General features: G+C 36.3%; 1 protein-coding gene across 1 annotated transcript in view; it reads right to left on the reverse strand.

Moving 5' to 3' along the window:
- The window catches only part of LOC309395427 (follistatin-related protein 5-like), a 152,817-nt gene extending 136,957 nt beyond the window's left edge, over positions 1–15,860 (reverse strand). The window contains exon 1 of the mRNA XM_081959668.1: positions 15,518–15,860. The gene's annotated coding sequence lies outside the window, so the exon portion shown is untranslated. The remainder of the gene's footprint in view (positions 1–15,517) is intronic.
- Positions 15,861–18,269: the final 2,409 nt, after the last annotated feature.

Genomic DNA, 18,269 nt, shown 5'->3' on the forward strand with positions numbered 1-18,269 from the left:
AGGACACAAAAAAGTAAGAAAAAAGAAAATGAAAGGGGGAAAGGAAACCTTATGTAGATTCTGCCACAAAACATTTAAACTTCCTCTTTTTGAATTGTTGACTGCACATACTGTATGTTTGAAGAAGATTATTGAATTAGTGGACTGTTTCTCTTCTAAACAGAAGCAATCCACTGCATTCATTCCTTGATCCATACGCTAAGAAAATGTACATACTTGAGTAGATCATTCATAGTTCTTTTTTTTTTTTACTAGCACGTAACTTCTGGGGGACTTACTGGACCACTGCTGCTTTTACTCTTCATCTAGCTTGCTTCCCACATGCTTACTACCAGTCCACCGGCTGCTTCCTTACCAAGAACAAGATGAATCACAGAATTAGTTTCCATTTAAAAATTCCCCCGTGTGGCCTATTCTTGCCAACGGCAGTTATACGGAACAAAAATGAATAATGTTTCCTTTCCTCCAAATCTCTTTTCACTGCATTCAGGCAGTAATTTTCCCTAATTCTTCAGAGCATTTTCTTTGCAGTTTATAGTCTGGTGGATCATTCATTTCAAGGATAAAATCAGAACTCTTCGGAAAGAATAACGCTTCAGTTCTTATATGCAAACATTGTTTTATGCAATGCAATATTAATGAAAACTGATAACAAACTTAATATTCACCAAACACAAATATATTTAACGCTTGCAAACGACAGTTGGAAAATATTCTCATGAAAATAAAGTATGTTTAGACTGTGTGGCCAACTTTCCAAATATAGTTTTGATAGGAATTGATATCCAAACGTTACAGTCTCCTCCTTAGAAATAAAGCTGATTCAAATTAGAAAGCTAGAGTGCCCCATGGAACTGATCTTGTTGAAACTGTGCAATGATAGTTGGAAAAAAACAGGAATAAAATAGTAGAAAGAAATTCAGATTAGCTCTGTCTTAATGTGAGAGAAAGGGAAGAAAATGCTGTCAAGATTTTGCTACAATAGCCTATATCAATTTTAAAAAGTACTTCATTCATTCTTGTTTGTGTCTGTTTTCTGACCTGGTCTACCTCAACAGGCTGACAACATGAAAGCAACTATGCTTTTCTTTAAAGAAGAATGTAGCATTTTAACTGTATTATTCCTATTTCTGAATAAAATAATAATATGCAAACTTTTAGGGGCATTGGACACATTTATAATTTTCAAAGCACTTTGTGGGCATTAAAATGGTTTCCATAGGAGCCCTAATAATTGCAGTTTATCAGTTATCATGATGAGTGTAATCAAACATATATTAACCATTTTGCCAGTCCCTAGGATGTCCTTCTCACTCAGAGATGGGCATCCCATAATGGAAAACCAGTTTGGCCAGCAGCAGAAAGGTGCGTATGAACGCCTTCCGTGCATGCACACAGCTCCAAAAACACGCCGATATGAAGTTATGGAAAACGCCACACTTCCATTTTTTATAAAATGGAAAGAAATATAGAGAATGAAAGAGGGGGGTGTGAGAAATAATTTATGGCTAATGTGTTTATTTTCCTGTTTTACTTGGTTTTATATTAATATAGTCAACCATCAGTATGTAATTACAATTGACAAATAAGTAAATCTGGCCAGACATTAAAATATGCAGAGGCTCTTGTGAAGATGTCCAGCTATCCGAAGTTTATCATTCTAGTATGTAGAATCTTTCCCTCATGGGATATATTTCCAGATCCTTCTGTCCGCATTTAAAGCTCTACATTTATTTATTTATTTTATTTTATTCGATTTATCAGTCGCGCCCTCTCCGCGAAGGGACTCGGGGCGACGTACAATCAAATATATAGGCGTGTGGCATGGAGGAGGTAAATACATCAACATTTAACAATTCAAATAGAAATAAAAGCCACAAAGTTAAGATAAAATTACAACAATTAAAACAGTTAAAATACCCAAAAGATTTAAATTTACAGTTTAAAATTGCCAGGGAGGTTAGAGAGTTCTAATTAAGCCAGGCCAGCTAGTTGGAACAGGTGGGTCTTGAGTTTTGTGCGGAAGGAGCGGAGATCAGTCGTTGTCCTAATATCTGGGGGGAGCTTGTTCCAGAGGTCTGGGCCCATCACAGAGAAGGCCCTACTCCTGGGCGCCGCCCTCTGGCACTGCCTAGTGGACGGCATCCAGAGGAGTCCCTCTCTGTGAGAGACTTTCTTTTCTGCATTTTTTTTAAAAAGTGATTGCTTAAAAATAGTTACTTACTAACTTAGAAAGTGAGGTAAACTCAGATAAAGTTTATTTTTGAAGTTTTCATAAAAACCTTTAAAACAAAGTCTTCATAAAAAGTTAACTCAGTTAGTGGACTTCTCTTTTTATAAGAGTTTATTTTCCTTTCTAGGCTGAAACCAAATAACAATATGATTAATCCTGCACTCTCTAGGGGCCTTTGAGTATACATGTTTTTGAAGAGCAGTCTCCCTCAGCTCTATTGCAAATAGCTTTTGAAATTGAGAGAACTTTGAAAAGCAATGCATGATACAACATAAAGGCATGCTGTTAAAAGAGAAAAATGTTTAAAAATTTCGCAGCGTGTGTTCTTAAGTAGCATTTTGGAACCCAGCCATAATTCTTATTCGTCTTTACAGAGAAAAGAAACGCAAGCCTAAAATTCTAGATTTATAAACTTACATTTTTACTACCTCAAGTTTAACTTATCTTAATATTACATTTAAATCACACAAATGCAGATTTATAAAAAATGATAGTTGGGAGCTCTTAATTATGTTTTATTGCCTAAATTTAATTTATCATAGAACACTGTGAAAACTTTAACAACAATAAAAGACAATTATGCAATCTTATTGCATTTGTACATTGGAGAACCATTTACACTAGTCATTTGACCAAGGATATTCTTGAGTATCAAAATGATAATGTTTGGCCAAGAATAATCATAAATATCAGAATGACAATTATTACATAATGTTAATATACTCCCCATATTTATTAAAGTTACCTAACTTCTGATATATAACTTTCTATATCTAACAAAAGTCAATATTAACCTTCTTTCCTTCCTTATTTGCACCAGTAGTAAAATAACAGATATATATATATATATATATATATATATATATATATATATATATATATATATATATATATATATATATATATATATATATATATATATATATATATATATATATATATATATATATAATTCAAAAAGTGTTAATTGTAGAATTATTCATGCTTTAAAAATCGTTTAGAAGAACTAATTCAGGCTTGCAACAAACACAAAGTATCTGTTATTCTGTAAAAGCTAAAAGAAAGGTGTGTTTTAAGAAGCTGAATCATAAAAGTCCATATGATTCTTAAAGCTTTCCTAAAGCTTGAAAAATGCTTGGAAAAAAGAGGGACTGATGTAATGAATAGAAGAGAGATGCTGTGTTTGTTCTCACATGAGGTCTGAAGCAATTTCTCATGTTATTAGTCACTATCATTGCAATTTCCTTCAGGGAGAATATTTTTTCCTGTGTAGAAATGGCTATGTGAAGCTGTCTCTTTCTTTCACTGGACTGAAAGAAAAGTGAAATTTCTGGGTGAGATATTTCATCTAAATGGACCAGAAATGTACTTTTCTAGAAATGTATACTAAAATCATCCCACCTATTTTTTTTTTTTTGTATAACAGAATTCTAGTTAAATATACAAAACTAGTTTTTAAGTTTTCCTGTCTATAAAATCTGTTTGTAGAAACAATATTGTAGCAAGTAAGCAAACGTGCAACACTTACACACATTCTGCTTCATACTTCATTATCAATATTCTTCACTAAACTGATGATTAAAGTTACATGGCGCTCCAATGTTTCAAGTAAATTAACAGAAGGGAAGTTATCGTGCTGTGTGTCTTTCTCTGTGGATATATTTATATGTGGATGTGGATTTTTTTAAAAAGAGTTTTAAATGTGTCATTTAGGCAAAGGAAATTTATTAGCTAAGAGCCTGCAGCACTAGATAATACCAAAGGAACAAATAAAAATATATGAAGGGCACACATATATTAAGGCATGCGTTACTTAGCCTATAGGGATGTCACTTTTGTAATTCCAGTGCATAAACTATTAAAATCATATTTTAGATGAATACTATAAGATAGCTGTGATATCTCATTCCCACTGAAAGACAAAGATCATGAAAATACAAATCAATTGATCATCTTTCCTTCATAATAACATTTTGGTTTGCACCTAGGGAGTTGAGAATCCAGTAAAGAACAAAATTTTGTCAGTCAAGGTTCTATATCAGTTATGGCTAATGTTTTTGTCATCGCAGGCACCCATAATGCAATGCACATGTGACTCCCCCCGCTCCCCAACCCCTGCGCATGCGCACATACCCCCATGTGTGCCCCACCCCGTGTGTGCATGCATGTGTGCTCCTTCACAAGCTCCCCCTACTCCCACGCATGTGCATGTGACCCCTCTATCTATCTATCTATCTATCTATCTATCATCTATCTATCTATCTATCTATCTACCAACTATTATCTATCTATCATCTATCTATCTACCAACTATTATCTATCTATTTATTATATATCTATCTATCATCTATCTATCATTATCTAGCTATCCATCTCTCCTCTATCCTATCTATCTATCATCTATCTATCTATCATCTATCTATCTATCTATCTATCTATCTATCTATCTATCTATCTATCTCTATCTATCTATCTATCTACCAACTATTATCTATTTATTATCTATCTATTTATCATCTATCTATCATTATCTAGCTCTCCATCTCTCCTCTATCCTATCTATCTATCTATCTATCTATCTATCTATCTATCTATCTATCTATCTATCTATCTATCTATCTCAACATACCCTTTGATTTCAACCAGCACATTTCCACTTACTGAGCTGAATAGATGAAGAATTTTAATGTAGTACTAATGGACTAGAAGAACAAGAGAAAACCAAGTTTGTAAAGATTAATATTTTGGAACAGCATTGTATCTAAAGTTTCTTTTTTCTTAAGAGGCTAAAATGTTGAGTTACTTAATATATGTCTAATATCTTTATATATTATTGCTTTACCCAATATGTTAGCCTAGGAACATTAGAACAGGGACCTGTTATTTTCCTCATTTAAGCAAATACAGTTGTTTTACAATTGGTTTAAAACCTCTGTGGTTGGAAATCATTCTGCCATTGGCAATAGCAAATTGCTTTCTAATATGGTGTCTTAACTAATTCACCAAACTGGCACTTTTTAATGTTGTTTGTTCTCCCTCTCCTTCTCCTTCTCCTTCTCTTTCTCCTTCTCCTTCTCCTTCTCCCTCCTTCCTTCCCTCCCCCCCTCTCTAGCTTAGGTCTGTACCAAATTTCCTGATAATATAGAAAAAATCAAAAGCAGTTGCAGAAGCAACTTTTAGATGAGCCTTGGTGGTTAGAATGCAGTACTGCCTGCAATTTGGCAGTTCGAATTTCACCAGGCTCAAGATTGACTCAGCCTTCCATCCTTTCCAGGTGGGTAAAATGAGGAACCCAGATTGTTGTGGGCAATAGGCTGATCCCGGAAAACCACTTAGAAAGGGCTGTAAAGCACTGTGAAGTGATATATAAGTCTAAGTGCTATTGCTGGATCGAAAAGATCAAAAACTAAAGGAAGCAAATGGTATGTTACACATATTTGGTGCTTCCACCATGATAAGAAGAACTGCAAATGAATCTTGCCTCAGGTTCCAAAATGTTACTGTTAGCATTAGGAACAGGATTATATCTCTCAATCAGTCTCATTCTGAATGACTATATAAGAAACAAATCCTTTCTCAGCTGTTCTTAAACATATTATTTATACCCACTGCACTTCCATATGGGAAAAATTTAGAACACCTGATCACATATGGTTGCCATTTAAGTGTATAATCGTTTCATCAAGTTCAGAAAGAATTGTCTTGTCTTATTCCCCTCTACTGTTTTGTCTGACTTTGATCTCTTAGTAAACATTGCGTCATCTTTCACAAAATCTACTAGGATCTACTCCACAGAGATTTATTGGATATTGTCTTCACAAGTGAAAAATAAAAAATAATTAATAGGCTACTCATTACTGAAAATGACTAAAATGAATAACAAAGAGAAGAGTGTAAAAGAAAAGAAAAGACAAATTCAATGCTCTGAAAGAAAGGTTATCATTTTTTATCTTTAAAGACAAACATTTTTTAAATATATAAGGGTAAATTTATTTTTTTCATGTATGCCTACTGTTCTTATCCATAGGAACACATTGTTGAGAAGCTTACAGATAAATTCTTTCATTTCTGTGGTAGTATTTATCTCTCATCTATATGTCACTATTTAAAAAAAACTTCAGTTGCATATAGCTTTTTAAGAACATGCCCATAAAAGACGCAAATCTCATTTGCATCTATGTATTTTTCACTTCAAACATGCAATCAAAAGGCACATTCTTGTGGAGATTTTTTAAATTAAAAAAACAGCTTTCTATTCACCTTCTTCTGCAAACACATATACAAACACCAAAATAGGTACCATTAACTATAAAATATTCTCAGCATAAAGTATTTTTTATCATTATATTTATTAATAAATTCAGTTAGGCTCAGAATCTGGTACACCACACTTTTCAGATAAAATGGAATAGAAAAATTTTAGTGGATATTTATTGTATAAAAACATTGTTGTTGTTAGTTGCGAAGTCATGTCTGACCCATCGCGACCCATGGACAGCATTCCTCCGGGCCTTCCTGTCCTCTACCATCATCTGGAGTCATTTAAGTTCACACCTACTGCTTCGGTGACTCCATCCAGCGACCTCATTCTCTGTCGTCCCCTTCTTCTTTTGCACTCAATCTTTCCCAGCATTAGGCTCTTCTCCAGTGAATCCTTCCTTCTCATTAGATGGCCAAAGTATTTGAGTTTCATCTTCAGGATCTGGCCTTCAAAAGAGCAATCAGCGTTGATCTCCTCTAGGACTGACCAGTTTAATCGCTTTGCAGTCCAAGGGACTCACAGGAGTCTTCTGCAGCATCACAGTTCAAAGGCCTCAATTCTTTGGTGCTCATCCTTTCTTATGGTCCAACTTTCACAGCCATACATTGCAACTGGGAAAACCATAGCCTTGACTATATGCACTTTTGTTGCCAGGAGCTTTTTAGTATACGGTCTAGATTTGCCATAGCTTTTCTCCCCAAGAACAAGGAAAATTTATAGTTTCATTGGTAACTTCATTTGGTTTTAAGATTTTTCTAAAACTCATATGTGTCTGACATATAAAGAGTTAATTCTTACTATTGGGTAGAACTTTTTCTGTTCTAAAAACCAGGATTGCCTGAAGTGAAATAATGCATAAAATACTCAAAATCACTCTTTTTTCCACTTCGTAGAATTAAAAGGTCCATTATCTTTTGTAATTTTTCAGTTTCAGAGGAGTTTCTGCATCCAGTGTGAATGTTTGGATAGGAGTAATATGCATACTCCACAGGGATGGGTTCCTGCCAGTTCTAACCTCTTCTATAGAAGAGGTTCCACAAATCTACAGTGCTGTTAGAACCAGTTCCAGTTCCTTCGCCCCGCCCGTCCGCACATCATCAAGATGAAGAGCGAGAGGAGAAATTCTGGGAGTTAAAGTCCATAAGTCTTAAAGCTGTCAGGTTTGAACACCCCAGGGTTCTTTTTCAAAGGGTTAGGGGTGCAAGGGTCTTGTAACTTGACAGCTTTAAGACTTGCACACTTCAATGCCAGAATTCCTGAACCAATATTACTGGAGGAGGAATTCTGGGAGTTGAAGTCCACAAGTCTTAAAGCTGTCAAGTTTGAACACCCCTGGGGTTTTTTTATAAAGGGTTAGGGGTGCAAGGGTCTTGTAACTTGACAGCTTTAAGACTTGCATGCTTCAAATGCCAGAGTTTCTAAGACAACATTTTGGTTGCTAAGCAAGAGCATTGTTAAGTGAGTTTCACCACATTTTACAAGTTGGCCACCCCCACCCAGTCACATGGCTGGCAAGCCACTCCCACCCAGTCACATGACCGGCAAGCCACTCCCACAAAGCAGGCCACACCTACAGAAGAGGTTCTAAAAAAATTTGAAGCCCACCACTGGTTCTCCATAATAATCCATTCAAAGTATTATTAATATTTCAGGAGTATTTCTCTCTCTTTTTTTTAGAACTTTGTTTAACAAATTATATCTCATCTTTATTCATTTCTATTTCTATTAAATAGCTATTTTCAAGGGATCAAATAACAGTGAAATTTCATAATTAATTACATTCATTCTCTGTATTAAAAGTGTATTCTCTACATACTGGCTTAGTGAATAAAATGTGTTTTGCAATATGAAACAAAATGTTGGGGAAGGCTTGGAATGGTAAAGGGAAGAAAAATGGAAAGAATATGGTTGCATATCTGATCAATTAGAATAGAACTGGAAGTGACCTAAAGGTCTTGTAGTTCAATCGGCTTCTCAAGCTCCTATGCAATTTGAGACAAGTGACTGTCTTGTCTCTTCTTAAAAACCTCCAGTATTGAAGCACCCACAACTTCGTAAGACAGGCTGTTCCATTGGTTAATTGTTAATCTTGAAAAACCAGTGGTTCATCTTGACCATTAATAATATAACTCTTCCTTAGGGACAGCTTCTTTAGTATCCAGTTCAATGTTATTTTAATTTTTTTGCAAGAGAGCTCCTTGAAGTAAGCAGTTTTTCCCAAGCTGTTTGAGGTCCCTTTAGAAGAGTGACCGGTTTACAAATCTATCTAGTCCATGTTTAATTTAGTTTAGCTTTATTTTTATAAGAAATTCTACTTTCATGTTTTTTCTCTTATCAACTCAGGGTAGGTCATTAAAATTGCAAGCCTAGGCATGCCATTATCTAGCTGACATTTTAGAGCAGATAAATGCCAAACAATATTTTCAAAATATCACAATATGCTGAATGATGATGTAGACTAAATGAAGTAGAAGCTTCATATACAACCAGTCACTCACCGCTCTTACAGAATTAAAGCCCTTTTATTTAAACAATGTTCTTAATTTACACGGTGCGTGTGTGTTTGTTTGAATTTTTCCACTTGTAACTTTCAATTACGTGACTGACTACAAGATCCTGTCATGAACAGGCAAGGATTTCCCAGTACTTATATGATTATAATCATTATCTTCAACTTTTCTGAGAAACAAAATGCATTGATTACAATTGCTAAGGTAAACATATTATTTTGTACTCAGCTGGTTCTTCTTGTGTTTAGGACCACTCAATCATAAATACTAAAGAAGGTTTTATGACAAAAGATGAAAGAAGGCTGTATGTGAGTCCAGGCAATAAATTTGATAAAATTAGCTACTTATAAGCATTCATTAACTTCACTGGGGAAGAAAGCTCATTCTGACAATAGATACTGTAACTCCAGCTAGCCACTATACCAGCGATGGCGAACCTTTTTTGGCTCGCGTGCCACAAGTGGGGGGAGTGCAAGGGGTCGTGTGCAGGCGTGCCGCACCCATAAGGCAACGCGTGACCCCCCAGTGCGCATGTGTGCACAATGCGCGACCCCCCATATTTACATGCCATTTTCGCTCTCCCCAGGCTCCAGAGACTTTATAGGAGCTTGGGGAGGGCAAAAAGAGCCCCCCCCCGGAGGCCCTCCGGAGGCTTCAGGGAGCATCCGGAGGCTTCCCTGAAGCCTTCGGAACTCTTAAAACCACCCTCCGAGCAAACTGGAAGTGAAGCCTCCGGATGGTCCCTGAAGCCTTCGGAACGCTTAAAACGACCCTCTGAGCAACTCGGAAGGCACTTCCGGTTTGCTCGGAGGGTGGTTTTAAGCATTCCGAAGGCGTCAGGGAAGCCTCCGGATGGTCCCTGAAGCCTCCGGAGAGCCTCCGGGGGGGCGGGGGAGACTCTTTTCACCCTCCCCAGGCTTCTATAAAGCCTCTGGAGCCTGGGGAAGGCGAAAAATGGCTTTTAAAAGGTGAACTCAGCTGACTAGCTGATAAATGGCTCCACGTGCCACCTGTGGCACGCGTGCCATAGGTTTGCCATCACTGCACTATACTAACTCCATAAAAAGAAAGCTTGGGTGCATGGGAATGCTATGCATACATCATATATATATACCTCAGACATGGGTCATGGAGCAACCTAATTATGATTATGCAGAAACCGTAAAGCAAAGAATACCAGTCCGTAGCAAACAAGTACACTGTGGATAGCATATCTTATTTTAAACAGTCATGTGCATGTATAAGGGAGTCCTGGCTTGAACAAGACAACTTAACATATGCACAAACATACTTAATTATTATAGTGTCAAACTATGTTTTACATCTGACAGAAAGAAATCTTGCAGGTAGCATAGCCTTTTAGCCAATCTAATGTATAATTTTTATTATTCCTTATCCTTTGAGTATTTTTATGTGTTAGAAAACTGGGGGAAGAATTATATCCCATCTTGCATGATATTTTTGCAAAAAGGAGAAACACTACAATCCTTGATAACTGGGAAGAGATTACCTCATCCACAGAGAAGCTAGGGAAGCAAATACTGTTATACCATGCCAATTCTGTCAACCACATAAACCATGAATCCAAGGGAATTTATCAAACAAGTCTTTTTAATCCCATTAACAAAATCTTCTAGTTATTTGTAAACCAGTTTGCTACATTCTGATTTATTTCAGAATTTAACTATGATAATTAAGTATGAAATACTATATTTTAACAGCTATTTTTTTTTTGGATGTGTATTTTTAAAATTGAACTCTAAAATGTATACTATCTTAATATTTCATGTGGATTTCAATATAATTATATATACATTTCAAGATTACAACTTATTTACCATTCTGTTTTCTAACTCTTCAACCATGTTTTTAACTCAATTCTGGAAATCAGTTTTGGTAGCTGTGTTTCATGCTTCTCACACTTTGTGCTATCACCTGTTTGAATCTGGCATTGCTAAAATGCTACAAATAACAATACTAAAAATAACAAAATGATCAGTGTTCACTAAATAACTTTTTGTAGCATTCAGACATTCTAGGTAAGCAATATGAAATCCAATTGCAAATTTTACTTTGAGAAGTAAAAGGTCATAGAAATTATTTAATACAAAAAAATGGTATTCCTCTGCTAATGTAGACATCAGAATTCTTAATAATATAACATATGCAACATATCAGGCTGATAAACATATTTAATCATATTCCTTTCTCTGTTTTACAACCACCTGTATGTAGATCCAGATTACAAGCACAGGATGGATGAACAATGGTTAATAATTCTTTTATCCACACAGTTTCTTAACTGGAAATTCCTCCAAAACTGGTATTTACTGCTATTGATTATTTTACAAGTAAAGAACTTATAGCTGGCAGCCATGAATAACTATTGAAAAGAAAAACATGTGATAATGCTAAGATAAAATGTCATTTATATTTGGTGTCATTTCTGTAATGATCTATCTACTCAGATATCATAATACTGTTGTACTGACCAAGTAATTTATTTTGATTACTGAAGGTATTTAGAATGATACAATAAGGAACAATAAGGAACAGCTCTTCAATTTCTCTAACAGGACAACATAACCTATTATAGAAATATGTTTGCATCTTTTTCCAAATTCTAAAAAAGACAGGCCACATATTCTATTCTCTCTTGGCATCACTTCTGAATGCCTCTTATTATAGCTATGAATATGATGCTGTTTTGAGCATTTTCCATTGTGTACTATAATATGGCCTTTTTATAACTTGAAATTCCAAGGGAACAATTGATTCTTAACATTAAAAAAGCTTATAGCTGTACTCAAATCTGATACAAGATTTAACATATGCTTGACTGAAAAATGTAGTCAGTCATCTTTTAAACAATTAGCCTTAGCTACTTGAAGTGCTCATGCTGTATTGGCATTGTGATAACAATTTGCTATTAAATTAAGCAAATTTTCAGTTATGTCCCATTGCAATCAGAATTTGTTTTCTGAATATTTATGGTAAAGTAGCTACTGAACAGCACCATGCTCTCTTGGTCTAATTTTCCTCACAGGGTGATTGAGTTAATGAAATAGCAAAGGATGTAACCATAGTTGTCATTCTGATCTACTTGGAGTAATGGTGCAAGAACAACAAAACAAAATAGTAACTTGGTCCAAATAACAAGTTTATACAACAAAAACCAATCATAATCCAGCCTATGTAATCACCTTATGGTTTGTTATTGGTCTTAGAAATTTGGAGACAATTAATATAAAGCTATTGCATACACAATACACAAATTCACCAACTCTTAACATCCCAATGGCTCTGAATCCTAAAATAGTAGGAATAAGTGAAAGACTGTTAGAATTATTTAATGATCTGCCTGAATCAGGAACTTAAATTCACTCAACTTTAGGTTAATGTGTTGAATAAATTCATGTGGATGTATGCAAAACAATCATTATTAAAGCAGAATCTTCAGTCATGCAATAAGTCCTTCCTTCCTTCCTTCCTTCCTTCCTTCCTTCCTTCCTTCCTTCTTTTTCCCCCACTCCCTCCCTCCCTGCTTCCTTCCTTCCTTTTTTCTATTTTGTTCAACATAAAGGAGTTTATAACTAATGGGTAAATGGAAAAATATGGTGAATTTTGAATCTAATCTGTTAAAATCCATATCCCTACACAGAAAGAGTCCTCATGAATTCAGGTAAACACCTGAAGAACTTTCACATATAATATGTCTATTTACACAGAAATAATTGTAAATAGTTGATAACAAACACATCAAACTTACCTTCAAAAGTTATAAAATTAATTGGTCCTCCATTCAACATACAATACAATATAATGCTAGCATTATTTTCAAATGTAAGAAAACTAGACTTAGCTCTTTGTCTTACTTTTTTCAAATTGTCTGAATACACTTATTAAAACTAAAAATCAAAGCTGGTCATGATTTCAGTTATGCAGAATAATGAGCAATATTAAAGGATGACAAATTTGTAGTGTATTACTCTCAAATATTATTAGTTCAAATAATAATTTATTACCACAGAGGTTACTGTTTTTTTTAAAAAATGGACAATCTTTGTAAGTGGAAACAATAAAGATATTTCAAAACCAAATTCCCAGATTATTGTAATGCTAGATTCAACTGTGATAAATGTAGAGCAAGAGAAAGACTTCAGTAATTAGGATGATAAGGTGCTACAGTTGAACAAATATGTACTTTTCAGAATAATTTCTGGACTTCTTCCTTCATACCTTTTGAGCTGTATTGTGTTGATAAGTAGCAACTCTAAAAAATAAGGTTTAAACTAGAATGTAGGAAAGACTTGCTCAAGAAATCTATTCTAACTATCTGATTAATTAGACTATTGTGGGCAACCATTTTGTCTTTTCAGTAAATTACCAGCAAAAACCAAAGAACAAACTTCGGTTTTCCTTTTTCCAGACACTTCCTTATTACAGCCTATACTTTCTTTCACAGGAAAATAAAAAGCTTCAATGAACTTAGCTGAACTAATTTCTGAGCAATTATCATGTAGAATTATGCTACAATTTATTATTGCAGCACCTATAACTTTATAGGTCATATCATATATTTTCTGGAACTTATAAAAATATAAATTACAAGGCATATTCAAGAACAATGTGTATTTTTTAACCTATAGTAACAAAACATTTAATCTGCATGATAATAATCACTGAAAAACAAGCTTGTAAGCTTGAGCCCTCTACATGTATATACAGGCACTGCAAGAGGATATATATATATATAGAGAGAGAGAGAGTCAGAGAGAGTATATATTCTCTTATGTCTCTGTGTGTCTGTATGTCTGTGTGTCTGTATCTGTGTGTGTGTGTTCATATTCTTTTTCATAAGCAAATATCGAAAAAGGATATTTCAATATTGTTGCTTTCACCTGAAAAAGCATAGAAAGTTGGAAGTGTGCCTGTTTTCAGGTCTGAATAAGAATCCATCTGCACATTGTACATACCTATGTAGTATGTATGTATGTATGTATGTATGTATGTATGTATGTATGTATGTAAGTTATTATGCTATTATGCTAATATGTATTTTTTCCAAGCTGAAACTTCAGTATAAACATAACTCAAGGATTTAGCACCAAAACTTTTCTTCACTGAATTAAGCAGCTGTTAATCTTACTTCCTGCTGTTTCAGAATTGCTGACAACCTTGAAACTATTATTTTAGCAGATGTTTGGTACTAGCAGCATATATCAACTTTAACACAGAGCATTAAAGTAAAACTGACAAAAACAAAGCAAAGAACTTCACATTGCTTTGGAACATACTGCAACTGATTTCCCCACCCATTCTTTCCAACACAAACAGTTTTTGTTATTGTTTTAAGCTGAATTAGCCAGAGGAGAATATAGAAATGGTTTTAGTATCATGTGTATGGGGGAAGATTACCAAATAACCTACAATGTGATGCAGTAATGGCTGAGAAGTTAATTTGCTTTTCTGTTCAATTTAGTCATCTGCTTCCCCATTAGCTATAAAATCTTCACTCTTGGGAAAACATTAAAATCATATGGAAAATACTCCAGCTTGTGCAGAAAGAAGTCTGGAAACTCACATAAACTAGCTTTCTTTAGGAACAAAGCTATGAATAAAGACCTGTGAGGTATAAAAACATAAGCTCTTTCAGCCATCTCAGTTCCAGCTGTCCTCAGTTACCTTCTAACTGTATTACAGAATTGGAAGTTCATATCTGCATCATCTTCTAGCCTGAAGGAAGGCCTGACACTGACCAATCAATATTGCAGAACAAACAAACCACAAGTTTCCATCCTTAGGCTGACCTTGAGGATTATAGGGTGAAGCCCTTAATAAAACTGAATGGTGTAAGTTTTGTATTGAAATATCTTTGTTGGCAGTATAGAAATAACAATGTATGTTGTTCAAAACCCCTAAAACCCCAGAACTCCCCTGTTTCCGTCATAAGAAGATATACACATAGGGAGGGGTGGTGGTGAATCAGGCATTTATTTTGCATCCCCTTTTTAATTCTTGCTTTGCTCACTGTTTCCCCAATTGATTTTACATGCTCCTTTCTCTCTTTCCAAGAAAATAGAAATGCATTCACCCCCAAATGTTTTCATTAGAATTTCCAGACCTTTTAATTAATATCCATGAAAGAATTAATCCAGGCTTCTTGTTACTTCCAATATTTGCATATAATAAAATGACATTTTAAAAAGCCTACGATCACATCTGAAAGTGTGCATGTGGGGAAAAAATCTCTGCCACTGAGTGACCCTCTCACACTTCACCAGGGCTTTCACTTCAACCCCAATCCGTCTCTTGTTTACAAATGTTCATTATCCTCCTTCAAAAACCACTGAAATAATTCCTCCCCCCCCCTGTACTGAATTGATTCGAGAATTAACCAGTTTATAACTTTCTCTTTTCCATTGTGCTATCGCCAAACTTTGTTTGCTTCACCTGAAATAGTCGTTTGAACCAAAAAGAAGAAATGCATTTCAAGTCCAGTTTCTTCCTTACCTGATTGAAGTCAATAAAACCCACGAAGGAAGGAAGGAAGGGGGGGGAGCGTTCTGTCCCTTTTGTTTTTTTTCCCCTTGTGGAAAGATTGCACCTTATTATTACCAACGTCTGTTTAAGTGCAGCAAATAAAAATATCAAAACGTAAAACGTTGCAAAGGTGGCGGGTGAAAGAAACCCAAGTCCGGGATAAACTCCGAAGAAATTTCCTTGTTCAGTAGGGCAGAGAATCTCCTTGACGTCCGATAAGCTCCTTTGCCAAGTTGCTTTTGTGTGAGGGATGTGATGGGGGAGGAGGAGATAGCCTCCCGGCGCAGGCGAAGACAAGAGGACAGAGCGGGAATCCCAGATTCAGCACCAGCAGCCCGTGGACAGCACCAGCTCTTTCCCTCTCCAGTTCGGCTCACGCACTGAAGCCGGCAGCGTCTCCGTCTCTCCTCCTCACCCTCCCCGTTGCTACCGCTAAGCCCCAGCGGGTCCCGCCTCTCGTCGCCTCCCCCGTCCAAGCCTGGCGTCAGCCCCAGCTCTTCCTTTAGTTGCATAGGAGCTGAGAAAAGGGAAAGCTGCAGACGGCCCCGTGACCAGCCGCCGTGTAATGACAGGCAAGGGCTGCCGTCAGGTTCTGCAACTGGTAGCAGCAGCCGAGCTCGGAACCCGCTTTGGGGGATGGGGGGAAAGCTGTACAAATAAACGCGGCCGTCAGAACTACAACGGCGATTATGTGGTTGAAAGAAAAAGAAAGCTAAGCGCCGCCACTTTTGTGGTTGAACGCGGAGGGGCGGAGGAGAGCGGGAGGAAGTAAACGAAACCGTTTCTTTCCTGCTGCCGAAGAAAGAAAGGAAAATAGTAATGAAAACAGGAGGTGGAGGAGATCCCGAGGGAGGAAGACGCTCGGAATCTGTCCCCTGCCTTTTCCCCGACCTAGGCACTTTGGAGAAAAGGCAAGGAAGTGTGAGACTCAAGGCAGCCACTCTTTCTTCTGTTGTTCTGTACCTTACTCCCTCTGGCTGAAGGAGGCAACAGCTTAAGTAGTGCCCTCCTTACTCTCCGTCTTTGGGAGACAGAAAACTGAAGGAGCAGTTACTTCTTCTTCCTGTACCTGCTTTGAATTCTTGATCAGAATATTCTGATATAACCTGTTCTTGAGACAAAGAGCTGTAATAAACAGGGGGAACTGATGGGCAGTAAATACTCTAGTTTCTACACAGGTAGAGCCAAATTAGCTTACTCTTCCATTGAAAGAGTCCAGGACAGCAAATTGCGATAATAGTTACTCTCCAAACCATAGCTACCTTTTGTTTCCTTCAATCCTTGAGAACAAAGTCCATCTTAACCTCTAATGTGCCTCAAAAGCTAGGATTGGCATGCAGGTAGACTATTCCAAAGAGAGAAAGGAAGGTGGGCAAAGCATTATTTGTCCAGGGCTTCTTTCTTTTAAAAGAAAGAACAGAATATTGGACAAAGGTAGCAATTGCTTCTGCAAGCAATAAGACAAATGTAATGTCACTTATCTTATTCTCATTCTCATTCTGTCTGTATAATAATCTGTGCAATCAGATAAGATTCTTGCCAAGAAGAAATTCCATTCTTTTAATCTTATTGTGTCTAGCTGGGAAATATGGTAGGCCCTCTAGTGCTGGAAAGCGAGTGAGAAAACAATGATTGCTGCTCCTTTTAGGCATTACAATTTATGGCCCTGTTCATGGAAGGAGGCGCCAAATCTTATTTGCTGAACTGAATTATTCCTTTGACAGCATAAAGTTGGGAAATCCTGCTGTGCCATCCAGAGATAGATAGTGATTGAGAGACAACAGATAATGCTTCTACACAATCACCCACTAAAAGATTGCACAAAAGCTGGTTGCCAATATTTATGACTGCTCTCTCTTTCCTTTTCTCTGTGCTATGCAACTTGTCTTTCTACTCATCTCTCTGGGTAACAAAATGTAAAGAAGTAGACTTAGCAGAACAGTTCAGAGAAAATAAATTATTCAAAGCAAGTTGTGATCTAGGAGGTTTTAAATCTTGTTGATGAGTCCTCCTTCTTAACAGTGATATGGATTGAGAATAGTTGTAGGTTTTTTTTTTCAAGTTAGAGGACTTTGTTCTGCCTGGGGGGTGAAAAGGAATGGGAAGAGGTTGCCGGGTTTGGGAATGAAAACTATTCAAAAGTTATGTCAGTTTCCTCTACTGCCGACATCCCTTGATTTGTCTATACAGTCTGAACTACTTCTGGTAAGACTTCAATTCTTTGCCCTGAGTAGACCTTTGCAGTTCTTCAAATTCTGCTTTTGTGAATACTTTACTTCATATTATAAATCAACATTGATCTGTAGCCTCTGTTCCATTATTTCTGAGTCTGGATGTTGCTCTTTCCAAAACTGGTTCATTCATTTTAGATATCCTCTTCTTGTTGGACTTGATTTATAATAACAGATCATTATTTCTTTGTTTGTATATTTGGATAAAGATGGGTAAACACCTTTTCTTCCAGTGGTCCAGGAACTGCTGGTCTTGGTTGCTCAGCCAATAGTCCTGGTTCTTATCTGCCCATTTGTCATCAGATGTTCAGGAACACCAACATCTAGAGAGATTCTTGTTGACTTGACAGAGAGCCGTTCCAGTACAGCCATTCCTTTTATATATCCAGTGAAGTATCCTTTTCCATATCAATTTCATAGCCTGTCATTTGTAGATCATTTGTACGTCCACTTTTGATGCCATCTCTGACTTGACATATAAAATGTGTTCA

This window comes from Natrix helvetica (assembly GCF_964273705.1).
Source record: "Natrix helvetica genome assembly, chromosome: 7".
Lineage (NCBI taxonomy): Eukaryota > Metazoa > Chordata > Lepidosauria > Squamata > Natricidae > Natrix > Natrix helvetica.